General features: G+C 44.1%; 1 pseudogene; it reads left to right on the top strand.

The window, feature by feature from the left end:
- The window catches only part of LOC121276023, a 46,847-nt pseudogene extending 31,715 nt beyond the window's left edge, over positions 1–15,132 (top strand).
- Positions 15,133–15,771: the final 639 nt, after the last annotated feature.

Raw genomic sequence — 15,771 nt, 5'->3', positions numbered from 1 at the left:
TCACCACTTAAAAAGAAAACCTCACACCAACTCCTGAATTCAAAGTGATTCTCGTACTCGCAGTCTTAGGATTCACCAACTCCAACCCAATCCAGGAATTTCAAATATATTCCGCAAAGAGTCCACAGTTTTGTTATGTCACAGCAGATGCTAAATGCTGAGCTGTTCAAATCTCAGAGGGAAACTTAAAACAACTGTCACAGCTACTTTACAATTTGTATTTACTTCAAGATGCGTGCTTTGAATTTGCTAGCAATAAGACCACTGACTCTTATAGGTTTCTTACTAAAGCAAATTAAACATTTATTAATAAAAAAATGATTGTAAGCACATATATAGGTTTACACATTACTACCATGATAACTCCTAGCTCCCCTAATTAATCTAACTCCCAGTTACACCTCCGTTAAGGCAATACTAAAATATATAGATTTTAAAAGACCCATGCAAAGTTAAACGACACCCTGAACAGTCAAGTTCAAACTGAGTTTTCACTTCAGTTTGTGTAGACAGCAACTTGTGGCTTAGAGGCTGGAGGTTTTTCACACTTGTTAGATCTTAGAATGTTTTCCTCTTACACATAACCTTATTTCCTTTATACAGGTTTCTCCCTTTTTAATGTTAATTCCATTGTCTCAATATGTCTTTTCAACTCTATTTTCTAATAATAAAAATGCTTCATTGTACCATTTTTATCAGTAAGCTTTGGGAAAAATAAACACACTGTTTGGCTTCTTCTGGTTGTTTAACATTTCACCGCCCCTTTTAAAATTCAAATTACTCTGGTTTATGTAAAAATACAAATTTTCCCTTTACACCTCACATTCTAAAACTTCAGCTATGTTTACCTATTTAACATTTCGAACCTAGCTTCTCTTGATACATAAAGCCTTCAGACCAGCTGTCTTTAATTCAGATAAGTCACACACACTATTCCTACCTTACAAGAAATTCCAATAATATTATGAAAATTATTATATTTTCCTGACACATTATGATGGAGTGAAGTTCATTGATGAAGCAATTGAAGTTGGTAGCGGTTGGGACACTTCCCTGAGGGATTCCTGCAGTGATGTTCTGGGACTCAGATGATTGACCTCCAACAACTGCAATCACCCTCCTTTGTGCTAATTATGACTCCAATCGCTGGAGAGTTTTCCCCTGATTCCTACTGATTTCAATTTCATTAGGGGCCCTTGATGCCACAGTTGGCCAAAGGCTGTCTTGGTGTCAAGGGTAATCATTCCCACCTCACCTCCTTTGTTCAGTTCTTTTGTCCAGGTTTGAACTAATGATGTAATGAAGTCAGGACCTGAGTGGTCCTCGTGGAACCCAAAATGAGTATCAGTGAGCAGCTTTTTGCTGTATATTTGATACCACTGTCAACATCACCTTTCATCAATTCTCTGATGATCAAGAGTACATTGAGGGGGTGGTAACTGATCAGATTAGATTTTTCCTACTTTTTGTGGCTGGGACATATCTGGGCAATTATCTACATTATTGAGTAGAAGCTGGTGTTGTAGCTGTGCTGGAACAGCTTGGCTAGAGAGGTCAGGCTAGTTGTGGAATACAAGTCTTCAGTTCTACTGCCAGGATGATGTGAGGGCCCATAACCTTTGCTGTATCTTACATTTGTACATTTTCCTCTAGTCTAAAAGGAACCCCATTCACCATTGCTCTCTGCTTTCTGTCCTTTAGCTAATTTCAGATCTCTGCTGCTATTGCCCCTTCAATGGGTTTCAATGTTGCTAACAAGTTTATTATTTTGTACCTTATCAAATGCCTTTTTGAAGTCCAATACGCATCAGACCTCATCAACCCTCTCTGTTATCCCATCAAAACAGTCAATGAAGTTAGTCAGAACATGATTTGGCTTTAATAAAGCTCTGCTGACTTTTGTTTATTAATTCATATTTTGCAAGCACCATTTAATTTTGCCTCGGATTATTATCTCTAAATATTTCCCCATCATAGACATTAGACTGACAGGCCTGTTGTTTTTGGGTACCTCCCTCTCATCTTGTTTTGAATTGGGATGTAACATTTTGCAATCTTCCAGTCCACTAGCATCTCTTCTATAACGAAGGAAGATTATAACCAAGGCTCTGCAATCTTCACTCCTCAGAAACCTAGAATACATCAAATGTGGAGAAGGTGACATTCCTAATTTGAGCACCACCAAACGTTCAAGTACCTTGTCCTTATCTATTTTTATCCTATGCAATTTCTGTCCTGCTTCCTCCTGTACTGTGACAGTGGTAGCATTCCCTCTTTAGTGAAGACAGATATAAGGGGCCAAATGTTTGCTCCCGAGGCAGGCTGTTCGGCTTGAGAACTTTCCAGGCTTGGCACCCCCAGAAAAAAAATCCCTTGAATGGTGTGATTTTTGATTTGGTGAGGAGGGTCGTCAGGATGCAGATTGGAGGCTGCCAAGTCCCAAGGCCGGCTACTTAAATGGTTTGCCTTGGTTCTCTGGGGCTTCATCCCAGTTGTGTTGTTAAATGTTAGAACTGCCAGCCCTCATCCCTCACACTCCATCAACTCCCCCTACCCACTCCTCATGCCTCAACCCATGCCCCTCCCTCAATGGCCCCTTTTAGCCCCATACCATCTTAATGCTAACTCATGCCAACCCATGCCTCCCATGGCCCACCCTTTGCCCTTACACCTTCCGTGCCAACTCACCCAGTATCTGCTATGTGAAAACCTCAGAACCATGTTGATATTAAATAAAATAAATGTCTGTTACAGTTTTCATTATAACAAACACTCCCATTCATGAAAGTGCATTCAAAACTTTAAAAGCCCCTCAAGTACTTAATACTTTATCAAAATAACCAGACTTTTATTTGTAAACACTCACATCAAAGCAACTAATTCTTTAATAACCTCTCTGAGCTATCAATTAAACTGTTAACTTAAAACACATGCTGCTGGGATAATTATTGGATCTAGAAGGCAGCCAGCCATTAATAATGATATAATGATATCCATTGGGTAATGTCAGCAAATAGCTATTGAAACTGCTGGCACAGATTTTTTTACAACTCCTACTAACACAGGCAGTTTTTTTTCAAATTTTGAAAGGGCTGGGGATTTAAATAACCTAACAGCTTGACAGTTTTTCATACCTTATCCGCCTTCACATGCATTTACGTCTCCTCCGTAAATTTGTGACTCCCACACAGCAGAATAAGGCCTTTGCTGTGGCAAAAATGGGGTCTGTTTAAACCCCACACTGTGTTCAAATGGCCCTGCTGAGCTTAGGATTCCCTTGTGTGTAAGTCATATCCCTACCGGTGAAAATGGGGGCGGGGCTATGGATCCTGGTTCTGTCCGTCATTTTTAAAGGTCCACAAAATCTCCATGACTCTGGGAAAATCTGGCCCAAAGTATTCATGCACTAACTCAACAATCCCTCCGCTGCCACAAGAAGATCTCCTGTGTGGTCTACAATTGCCCCCACTCTTCATTTGACTTTCCTTTTATTGTTTTAATATTTATAAAGGCTTTTGTGTTTCCTTTCACGTTAGCCGTTAATATATTTCTCTAAAGGAACTTTGTCCCTCTGATTTCTTTTTCCAGTTATTGGCTGTACCTTTTGAGTTCACCTTGGTTCTCTACTGAATTATGAACCTGACATTTGCCAGAAACCTTCTTCTGTTGCATTGTAATCTCTCTTATCGTTAGTCACCCAGGAAACTCTGGCTTTGGATGCCATTCCTACCCTCTTGTGGAAATGTGCTCATTCTGTACCTGAACCAGCTCCTCTTTGAAGACTTCCCATTTCTCATTTACTCTTGTTAGTTGCCGATCTTTGGGGCAGATCCCTTTTCAATCACTGAAATTAACCAGCTCCAATAGCATATTTAACATTTGAGTTTTCCTTTTACATCACTAACCAAAACTTTAAGTACTCAATGTCGGGAGTGGGGCTTGATCCTATGACCTATTCAGAGGGTCTGTATGCATCGAAGAATGTTTTAACCCTTTTAAAGAAAAGGGCCAATGCATACTGCAAATGCTTTGATTTCAGTTTAAATTTGGTTTGGTTCCCATCCTTAGCGATACTCAGGACCATTTAGTTGCCTCATATTGTTATGTAACTTAGTACAGCACAGTTCCACTGATGTTGATTATATTAGTTGTTAGTTTGATATGAGGATGGGCTTTGCAAGCACAGTATAACATCAGCATATCCTGCCAGTAAGTACTGGACTGTTTTAGCACATTAGCACTATCCTGTAGTACGTACTGTAACAGCTCTCTCCTGACAAACTGATCTGATTGATATTTTAGGACTTTGTTTATAATTGTCATTATGCTAATGCATCAAATAAGTATTTTTGGTCTATACTACAGGGAGCAAAGATAATTTTATTTCCAGAGAATAGTATCCATGGCTTTCACATCAGCAGAACTTCTATTTTTCCATCTTTGGAGCCTATTCCAGATCCAAATGTTGTTCAATGGCATCCCAGTCTGCATCCAATGAAACATAATACGACAGAGGTAGGAGATATACAAGTTTTGCACTTAATTTACGTACCTTGTTACGTTTTAGGAATTCATGTATCTCCTTTGGAACTCTTAATTATAAGCATTTAGGCAACATTGATACCAATTTACGCAGAATACTTTGCTAAATATTGACATCTACGAATGGAATATAAATTTGTTTTACTTCAGGGTTCAAAATGGTAGGAGAGTTTGCCCTCCAAAGCCCTCAAAAAGCCCTGGAAAATTCAGTCACTGGGTTTGAGAGGTGACTAATCAGGGAAGTGGAAATGATGGAATCTGTGAGGTGTTGTTCCTACAGGCAAAGGCTGCTTCTCTCCCATGCTTGCTACTGACAGGCTCAAGCCTATCAGAAGCAAATTCCCTGAATTTGGACTATAACTAGAGCAAAATAATAGCAAACGAGTACAGCAATTTAGAAATAACATGAATTGGAAACTTTCCAATGTTATATTTTTTTCCCCACCTGCTCAGTAACGAATTTTGAAAATTCTTTCACAGGATGTGGATTTTGCTGGCTAGGACAGCATTTATTGCTAATCCCTGATTCCCCTTGAGAAGGTAGTGGTGAGCTGCCTTCTTGAATCGCCTAGTCTTTGCAGTGTAGATACATCCACAGTGTTGTTAGGAAGGTGGTTCCAGGCTTTTGGTATTTGGTACAGGAATGCTGGTATAATTAAGTCAGCATGCTGTGTGCCTTAGAGGGGAACTTGAAGTTGCTGATGGTGTTCCCATACATCTGCTGCCCTTGTCCTTCTCAGTGGTCAAGGTCGTAGGTGACCTATAACGGGAGCCATCTTGTCATCTGAGCATCAGAAAGCACCATACTAAACCTAGGACTGTGTTTAACTGCTCCTCTTTTCCATTCTCCCTCTTTCCTCATGGACCTACCTTATCTTTGCTACATAGTTCCCTAAATATCTCTATATGAGGGGAATACAATCAAATTGGCAAGAATGATCTCGAAGCTGAATTTGTAGAATTGTTTTGTGACAGTTTCTTGGAACAGTACATAGTGGAACAAATTAGGGATAAAGCAATCTTAGATCTAACATTAATTGATTGTAATGAAGCAGGATTAATCAGTAATATCATTGTAAAAGATCCTCTGGGAAATAGTGATCATAATACCATTCAATTCCACGTTAAGTTTGAAAGTGACATATTCCAATTGCAAACAAAACTCTTACACTAAAACAAAGCTAATTACATTGGTATGAAGGGCGAACTGGCTAAATTTAATTGAGTAAATATACTAAAAGGTACAGAGGTAAATGAACAGTGAACATTTAAATAAACAATTCAAAATTTTCAGCAAACATACATTCCACTGAAAAACAAAACTCAGCAGGAATGTCCCATCCATGGCTCACTCAAGAAGTTAAGGATAATATTAGATTAAAAGAAGAGGGTTCCTCTTCTGTTGAAAAAACAGTAACAAGTCTGAGGATTGGGAGTGCTTTAGAAGCCAGCAAAGGGCCATCAAAAGTTGATAAAAAGGGAAAAAATAGAGCATGAGAGTAAACTAGCCAGAAATATAAAAACAGATTGACAGCTTTTATATGTATTTAAAAAGGAAGAGCGCAGCTAAAGTAAACATTGGTGCCTTAGAAGCAGAGATGGGGAAATTATTCTGGGGAATGAGGAAATAGTGAAGGCATTGAACAAATATTTTATGCCTGTCTTCACAGTAGAAGACACAACTTCCATACCAGAAAGAGATGGTAATCTAGGTATTAAAAAGAATAAGGAAATTATTTCCCTACATTAATACCAGCAGAGATAAAAGTATTGGAGAAACTTAAGGGACTAATAACCGACAAATCCTTGGGACCTGATGGCTTACCTCATAGGGTTCTAAAAGAGAGAACTGAAGAACTAGTGGGTGGGATTTTCTGGTCCTGCCAATGGGCATCATGGTGGGTGGGACATGAAAATGTGGAGATTGGCCAAAAGTCTTATTCTCGCCAGCGTAAAAAGAGTTCACAATTTTTCACTCCCAATTTTCTTGGCGGGTTGGGAAACGCACCACGCCATGTCGGGGATCACATTTGCATTCATTTGAACATCCTCATTAAAAACCCAACTCACCAAAATCACACCCCTACTGCAGATCAAAAGGCCAGGCCAGTGGCCAATTAGACCAGTGTGATTCACGACTGGATATAAGCGACGTACATCTGGCGAGCACAACCTCACTTGTGACCTTGGTGTGTGTGCACAGTGCTCACCTACCTTGCATTACACTGAGCTTGTGGTTGCTCTGACTTCAGGCCAAGGCTGCACAGACAAGACCAGCAGAAATACAAGATGGGTGAGGAGGGGGTGTTACGGCCAAGGCTTACTTTGGGAGACCAGTGGGAAGGCAGGGCTAGAAGGCACTGCAGGTCAAAGGCTTGACTGGGGTGGGCTCTAAGACAAGTCAGAGGCAAGTAAGGTGCTGGAAGGCAAAGGCTTGACTGGGGAGGTGGGGACTGGGGAAGACTGAACATAGACACATGACTGGGGAAGAGAGCACACAGACACATGACTGGGGAAGACTGGGGTGTTGACTGGGGAAGAAACCGCACAGACACATGACTGGAGGGGGTGGGGTGAGGTGTGAATTTAGTCAGGGCCAGAAAGCCTAGTCAGTCCTGGGCAATGGAGCAATGGGTAGTCAGGGCCACAAATTCCTGTGGATCTTCACCACAATTTAGAAAGCTGTGCTTGGTATGCCTGTCCTACTGCCAGTCCAGGCAGGGGGAGGGCTTGTCAGTCCTGTGTCAGTCGCGCCCAGCATGGTGAACTGGGCATGGTCAGTCCCTCACACACGTATTCCTGGGGGCTGTTGACTTGATACTAGGCCACAGGTAGCACAGTCAGAGTCGGGGAGGCATCGGAAGCCCCTAAATGGGCATCAGGTAATGTTGTGGGGTGGCGGGGGGGCACTCGATAGGCTGATGGGGGATGTCTCTGTAAGTCACAGGGCCTCAAGGTGGGGAGGGTTCAGGTCTACATGGGACATTGGGGCATGGTTTGGTGAGAGGACAGGTATGTCAATGACTATAAAGATGGGATCAAGGATTAGAGGGGAAGGAAGGAGTGATTGGAGGGAGGGTAACCTAAACATGATGCTCCTCTAACACAATGAGAGGGATTTCGATGGTCATGGGGGTGGGCAGGGAGGGGGGTCTCGAAGCTGGTCTGTAGTAAAACTTCAGCACACCATTTTCCAAGCTGATCCAATGACACCATTGAAAAAGAAGGCATGAGAAAAATCACCAGGAAAGGACTTCGGATCTTGTGGGAGGAGTTGACTATTGCACTTGTGGGCCGATCGAAGGGTAACCCTACTGATTTCCACTTTTCCAAATGGAGAGGAAGGCACAGCTGAGACATGTTAGGAACAGTCAAATAATAATGTAGGCAACGTGGCATCTCAACACATGTTGCGCATTCTTGCGAGAATATAAACCCGATTGAGGCCATTGTAGGATTGGTTTCCAGAACCCCTTTGTCCCACTCCTGGGAAATCCCGAGTGTCAGAAGGAACCACTGAAAAGGGGCTGTGGGGCAAAATGCATATGCCTAATGGCCCTAAGAACTCAAAACCTTGCAGCTGGCAGTTTAAGATTTTGAAGGTCCCCTCCTCCACAATACTCTCATAACAAGAGTGCAAGTTGGTGTTGTTGTGTAATCCCAAGGATACAGTCTGACTGTGCCCTGACTGAAGCTTCTCTCACCTGGCAGAACTCAATCAGATCTGAGCCCCTATGTCCAAGCCCTGTCATGCCTGTGGCGTTTGGGGGTGGGGAGGAGATTTGAGGGGGTGGGTTTCCTCTCTGTGCTCCATAGACTGTGATAGCACTCCAAGGGACTAAGTGGGGATGTAATAGCTGGGATGAAAGTGACCCATGAGCTCCACAATGACTCCCTAGTTAGCGAATGGAAGGTAACCATTGCAGTGTTATGTGCATTCATATTTCTGGTCAATGCTTCTGCAAACATGAGCATGAGTGCCTCATGGATGGAGCAGGAAACGTTGCCTTCATCCTGGCAATCAGGCAACTAAGGAGGGGAAGAAGGGCCAGTCACCTCCAGATAGGGCTGAGGGAAGAGCCTCGTCCTGAGGGACAAGAGCCAGCGAGACCCCCTCAAGAGCCCGAAGTTCAGGTTGACAGTGTCATTGAGCGGGGGTATCTGGCAAGACCAAGGGTGTACAGAAGACACCTCTCAAACCTCCAGATGAGGGAGAGACATTGCAGTCAACACCTTCACATGTCTAGGGATGTGATATCTAACTCTCTCAATGTGCAGCTGGTCTGCAACCACCAGAAACAGATTGTGGAGGTCTGTGTGAGATACCCTGGAAGCTCCCACAATTCATACATCTTGAATCACTCGCAGGTGTCACAGATCTTCAAGGGCCCTCAGCACATCCAGGGTTGGCTCCTCAATGGCAAAGGCTACCTGCAAAGGACATGGTTGATGACACCTGTTCGGCAGCCACAAAGTGCCTCGGAGGAGAGGTGTAACGCTGCTCATTCTGTAACACACTCATTGATTGAGCAGACCATTGGCATGTTGAAGATGCATTTCCAATGTCTGGACAGGTCAGACGGTGCTCTCCAGTACTTTCCCTATAGGGTCTCACTCATCATCGTGGTTTGCAGCACTCTGCACAACCTCTCATTCCAAACGGATGATGTCTTGCCAGAGCGAGAGATAAAGGAGCTGCACTTCTTCTCCAATAATGAGGATGTTGAGAGGGCTGAGCTCGATGAGGCCAAGGAAGCTGAGGTTCCAGAGGAAGAGGTCGTAGCACAGGCCAGACGAGGCAGACATGCATGTGAGAAGCTTATAGCCAACAGATTCCAGGTGGGTGATGATGAATTGCTCATATGAGCTTCTTTCACCAGTGTCCTCCATTCTGGGTCCACCTTACCAAATTTGTTGTGATCCTCATTATCTCCATGAAGCATATCTATCTAGAATGAGGAGTGACAATCTTGCGTCTCAATGTCCTCATCATTGGAAGCTACGGCAGCCTTGGGAGCATGTGGCCTTTCTGTTATGGGATAATTAAAGCAACATTGCCTTTTGTGTGCAGAGTTGAGATGGTGCAGCCTCTTCAAGGATCTCACCAACATTCCACTGCCTACGGCCTTCAAGAGGCAGGAGCAGCACTGCAATCCTCAGTGTTCTTGTGACAGTATGCCTGCAGTCTGGCAAGGCACCTCAAGGAGGACAATCATCTCTCAGTGATCCTTACCTTCATGTGTGAGGTCGATTCTGAATTCGTGCTGTGGTTTGTCCGCACAGGCAATCGTTCAGGCAAGACAACTGTTCAGGCCTCATCACCATACTCAGTCCCCAGAGTTAGATATATCTTCAGGGTGCAGATCTCGGGAACTCTCAGTAATGGATGTGAGGCTACACTTCAGCTCACCTTTCAGTGGACTGCAAAAGCTTCAGGAACAGCAAAATCTAATATCTGTCAAACACTCATGACCATGCCTCCGTTTCAAGTCTGTCAGTGTCCCATGCTGGCTTGCTGTGGCATTTGTGGACCTGAAAATGCTGACACTCCACCTAGGCCTTGAGGACCCTAATCATTGATAATAAAGAGCACACATCAGATTCATTGGGGCCTCACTTTGATCCTGTTTGAGACCTTCACATTTTCATTCCAACAGTCTGACAAATGTACATGGAACTCAGGCACAATGATGCAATTGTAAGTTGCACGTATGTTGATTGACTGTCTCAGAGCTGGGTTAGTGTGGCAAGATGCTAGCTAGACCTTCTAGCCCAGCACTGCATCCTCCCATGTCCAAGGCAGGGATATGGGGCCTCTGTACACAACTCCTAGGTCACACAGTTTTAACCGTCTAGCTGGAATCGCAAGGCTCAACACGTGTCAATGAGGCTCATAGCTCTAAATCATGGAGGTGGGAAGGTGGGGCCTAATACTGTGATGATGCTCAGATGTACACGTGGACATGAGATAACGCTGCAGGCAGACAGGAGCACATAAGAGCCCTGAGTTTGGGTTCATATGTAAAGCATACACAAGACTGACAGAAAGTACATGGAGGCTCCGACCCCATGCGCACAGCCATTCAATCCTGTAGATCCACATTGAACACTCAGCAATGCAGAAGCATCAGGGACTAAAGCAGCCCCCAGGTTCTACACTCATGAGGCGACATTAGATGAAGCTCTGAAGCAGGCCTCAGAGATGCCTTGGCCAACCACAACTTTCTTAGAGGCAGACGCTTCACTCAGGTCGATACTTCATGGAGGACAGTCAGACATTGTAATGAGATGGTTCCAGACACCATAGAGCGGAGGCAGATGCTGGGATACTGTTGGGGGGGTGGGGGGAGAGAAACTTTGACACTTCACTGACCACGGCATATCATCAGACAGAAGAGATGTACACAACATGAGAAGTGGAATGAGTCAAAATTTATTTCCACTTGTGCACATTATATACAGATTGTGGACACCTTGTGCCCCTAGGATCTTTTCATTTTCTGTACCCTGCTACTAATTCGAGCTGCTTCCCCGACATCCACAGCAAAGATGGAGGCAGCCTGCTGACTGCTACACCTTGTTATCTGTGATGACCTTGGCGGGCATCCTTTGGAGGGCTGAGATCTGGAGGGCCCTGGTCTGCTTTAGGTCTCCTGCAGTGGGGCAATTACATCCTCCTCGACCAGTGGGGCTGCAGCTGATGGGGTCACAGACAGAGGGGGTTGGGATTGGCTGGACATCCTCGGAGTCACCTGGGTGGATGGCCCTGGGGTGTCGAGAGCCCCTGCCTGACTCTTTGAGAAGGGGCACCTGGAGGGAGGTTGAGTTGCCCCATCCCCCTTTTGCCTAGCCATCTATGCCTAGAGCAATGGAGTACAGGTCCTGGCACACATCAGGCACAATGTCCTGGACAAAGGTCTCCATGGTGGTTGCTATCCTGCCAGTTTTGACCTCGGTGCACCTGCATGCTGGCAATATGACATCAGACTGAACGCAGACAGACTCCTCCATCATCCATTGCAATCTGGTGACAGCATCTGACAACCATGCCTGATGTTCCCATGTCTGTTTTTGCAACTGCTACATCTGTGTGAGGGCCAAGTCCAGTTGCTCATCATCTGACTGGCACTTGGCAGGACCCTGGCCTCCAGCAGTACCCGGAGTGCCAGTGACCTTTGATGTCTCTGCCTCCATCTGCTGTGGACCTGAATCTGTGCTGTGCTCACGAGATTATGATCCTGAGTCTGCTCTCAAACTAGATTCAACCAGGGTGTGTGTCTCTGCACTGGTGGAGGGTGGGGGTGAACGCTGTGACGGCTCTACATCTAGTGGGACATCAAGATACTCCAGAGTGATGTGGGGCTGGGGCAAATGGACTGGCTACTGGTAGGCCTCTTCCTTTTGCTGCTGGTGCCTGTCAAAGAGAGAAGAGATAGTTAGTTATTGACTGCATCGTCACCAACATTACAAAGCACTCATTGTATCATTGGGCAACCGGTGAGCTGTTGATGGGACCTCACTGACTTCAGAGACACCGGTCTCTCCCTCAGCCCAGGCACAGTCTTGGACCTAGCCAAACAGGTCTGCCACAAGCTCTTCATAGATGGTGAGGACCCTGTGCTCAGGTACCCCCCTCCAGTCTGGGATCTCTCTCTTTTCTTGTGGGCGATCATCTCCTGCATAAAGACAAATGGACAGATTGTGAGCCAGAAGGATGCCAAGGTAGGTGATAGTGATGCCTGACTTTTGTGTGTGCTGAATGAATGTTTGTTAAGGGCTGAGGACATGAGGATCTGAGAAGAGATGAAAATGCGTGTGAGAGAGTCAGTGGTGATGTCCTTTGCGCTAGGAATGTGAGAGATCCCTATGGACTGTAACCCTGCGAACGCCTGATAGCCTTGTGAGAGTGTGAGTTGAGCATGAGGAGAAGATTCATTTACCCTGGTGGAGCAGATGAGATCATTCACCCTCTTCCTGCCCTGGATGGTGGTCCTCTTCTGAGGAGCATTGGCGCTGATTGCTCGGACGATCTGCTCCCAAGCTGGCAGGTGAGGTTGGTGGACCTCCTTCTGCCATCATGGGGGTAAATAATGTTCCAGAGTGCCTCCACTGCATCAAGAAATGCCCTCAATGCATTGTCTCTGTCACTGAACTTGGAGGAAGTGGGCTTCATCTCTCTTGGGGCCATCACTCACTACAACCAATTCTGGGCTACATGAATGATGAGCACAGATGTGATTTAAATATGGTGCCCAGAAAGATGATCCAATGAAGTAACAGCAGGGTGGATAAATCCCAGCCCACCCCACAAGGAGATATAACATGCTTCACATTAATGCATATATAATGAACTGAAAAGCAGACGATCTGGTGAGGAAATCTGCCACGCCAGCCAGCAGGAATCACATCATTTGCCCCAGCCACCGCACTTAGTCTCTGGAGCGGTAAATTCTACCCAGTGAATGTGCTGGCTATGATTTTCCAAAGTTCCTTATATTCGGGAACGCTCCCACTAGATTGGAGGTTGGCAAATGTTACACTGCTTTTTAAGAAAGGAAGGGGAAAGACAAAACAATGAACTACAGCTCGTTCACCTAACATCAGTTGAGAAAATGCTGGGACATATTATTAAGAAGTCTTAACAATGCACAAAGAAAAGCATAGTATGATTAGAACAAGTCAACATGGTTTTACTAAAGAGAAATCCTATTTGACAAATTTAATAGAGTTTTTTGAGGATGTACCAAATAGTGAAGGTAAAGAGGGACCAGCAGATGTAGTATAGCTGGATTTCCAAAAGGCATTTGATAAGGCAATGCACAAAAGGTTAATACGGCTCATGGATTTGGGGGTAATATACCAGCATAGATAGAGGATTGGTTAATCGATATAAAGCAAAGAGTGGGCAAAATTGAAGCTTTTTCGTGCTGGCAGGCAGTGAATAGTGGAGTGCCACAAGGGTCAGTGCTGGGGCTTCAGCTATTAACAACCCATATCAATGACTTTGATGAAGAGACAGAGAGTAATTAACACAAACAAAACCAGAAAATGCTGGAAAAGCTCAGCAGGTCTAGCTGCATCTGTGGAGACAGAAACAAAGTTAACATTTCAAGTCCGTATGATCCTTCTTCAGAGCCTGTTCCAGGAATGTATTTAAATTGGAGGATCATACCAAACTAGCTGGAAAGGTAATCTGTCGGGTGGACACAGGCTGCAAAGAGATGGGCAAGTTAGGTGGGTGGGCAACAAGATGACATATGGAGTATAATATAGGGAAGTGTGAAGTTATTCACTTTGATCCTTTTCTTAAAAGAAAATTGAGAAAGTGAGAAACTTGTAAGTGTCGATGTTCAAAGAGACTTGGATGTGCTCAGACAATGAACGCAGAAAGTTAGCATGCATGCGCAACAAGCAATTAGGAAGCCAAAAGGCATTTTGGCCTTTATGCCAAGGGGGTTGGAGTACAAAAATAAAGAAGACTTGCTACAGTTGTACAGGGTTTTGGTGAGACCACATCTGGAATACTGTGTGCAGTTTTAAGAATTTAAGAATGGATATACTTGCATTGGAGGCAGTAGATCGAAGGCTCACTAAACTGGTCCCTGGGATGAGGCTGTTGTCCTATGATGAGAAGCTGAGTACATGGGGCTTATATTTTCTGGAGTTTAGTAGAACGACAGGCGATTTCATTAAAGCCTACAAAATTCTGACGAGGCTAAATAGGTTGGTCAGTGAGAGATTGTTTCTACTAGTCGGGGAATCTAAAACACAGGGGCAGTCTCAGGACAAGGGGCCAATCATTTAGGGCTGAGATAAGGTGAAATTTCTTCACTCAGAGGTCTTTGGATGCTCCATCGTTGAATACATTTAAGGCTGGGAAAGACAGATTTTTGATAGCTTAGGGAATTAAGGGGTATGGGGAGCAGGATAGAAAATGGAGCTGGGACCCAAGATCTGCCATGGTGGTATTGAATGGTAGAGCAGGCTGGATGAGCCGTGTGGTCTACTCCTGCTCATATTTCTTGTCTCATGTTCCTATGAATAATTCACCATTTTGAGTTAAGTAAGCCACTGCTTAAAACATACTTTACTGAGGGATGAGTTTTTTTGAAAAGAGATTTAAATGTTTCCTTGTTCCTTAATTATGTTGAAATAAATTGTACATTCATCACAAAACCTGTTAATGTTTCCATATCTGTTTTATCATAGGTCCTTTATCAACTGAGCTGTATGGCAAGAAACGGCAATATGTACTTGATAGCAAACATGGGGGAAAGACAAGCCTGTGAGCTTAGTGACTCTCAGTATCCAGCGAATGGAAGATATCAGTTTAACACAAATGTGGTTTTTGATGCTGAAGGCACTCTCATAGCCAAATACCAGAAATGGAACCTTTACTTTGAATTTGCTTATGATACACCTAAGACTTTGCAACATGTCATCTTCAATACACCTTTTACTGGAAGATTTGGTGTCTTTACTTGCTTTGACATATTGTTCTATGAGCCAGCAGTAAATTTAATTGAGCATTATGGTGTAAAACAAATGGTATTTCCCATAGCCTGGATGAACAGGTTGCCACTATTATAAAAACAAAAAACTGCGGATGCTGGAAATACAAAACAAAAACAGAATTACCTGGAAAAACTCAGCCGGTCTGGCAGCATCGGCGGAGAAGAAAAGAGTTGACGTTTCGAGTCCTCATGACCCTTTGACAGAACTAGGCGAATACCAGGAAGGGGTGAAATATAAGCTGGTTTAAGGTGGTGGGGGGGTGGGGTTGGGTGGGGGGAGAGAAGTGGAGGGGGGTGGTGTGGTTGTAGGCAAAAGCAGTGATAGAAGCAGATCATCAAAAGATGTCACAGACAGCAGAACAAAAGAACACATAGGTGTCGAAGTTGGTGATATTATCTAAACGAATGTGCTATTTAAGAATGGATGGTAGGGCACTCAAGGTATAGCTCTAGTGGGGGTGGGGGGAGCATATAAGATTTAAAAATATTTTAAAATAATGGAAATAGGTGGGAAAAAGAAAAATCTCTATAATTTATTGGAAAAAAACAAAAGGAAGAGGGAAGAAACAGAAAGGGGTGGAGGGGGGAGGTCAAGACCTAAAGTTGTTGAATTCAATATTCAGTCCGGAAGGCTGTAAAGTGCCTAGTCGGAAGATGAGGTGCTGTTCCTCCTGTTTGCGTTGGGCTTCACTGGAACAATACAGCAAGCCAAGGA

Source organism: Carcharodon carcharias, chromosome 3 (genome assembly GCF_017639515.1).
Source record: "Carcharodon carcharias isolate sCarCar2 chromosome 3, sCarCar2.pri, whole genome shotgun sequence".
NCBI classification, from domain to species: Eukaryota; Metazoa; Chordata; class Chondrichthyes; order Lamniformes; family Lamnidae; genus Carcharodon; species Carcharodon carcharias.
This window is presented reverse-complemented; position numbering and strand designations above follow the sequence as displayed.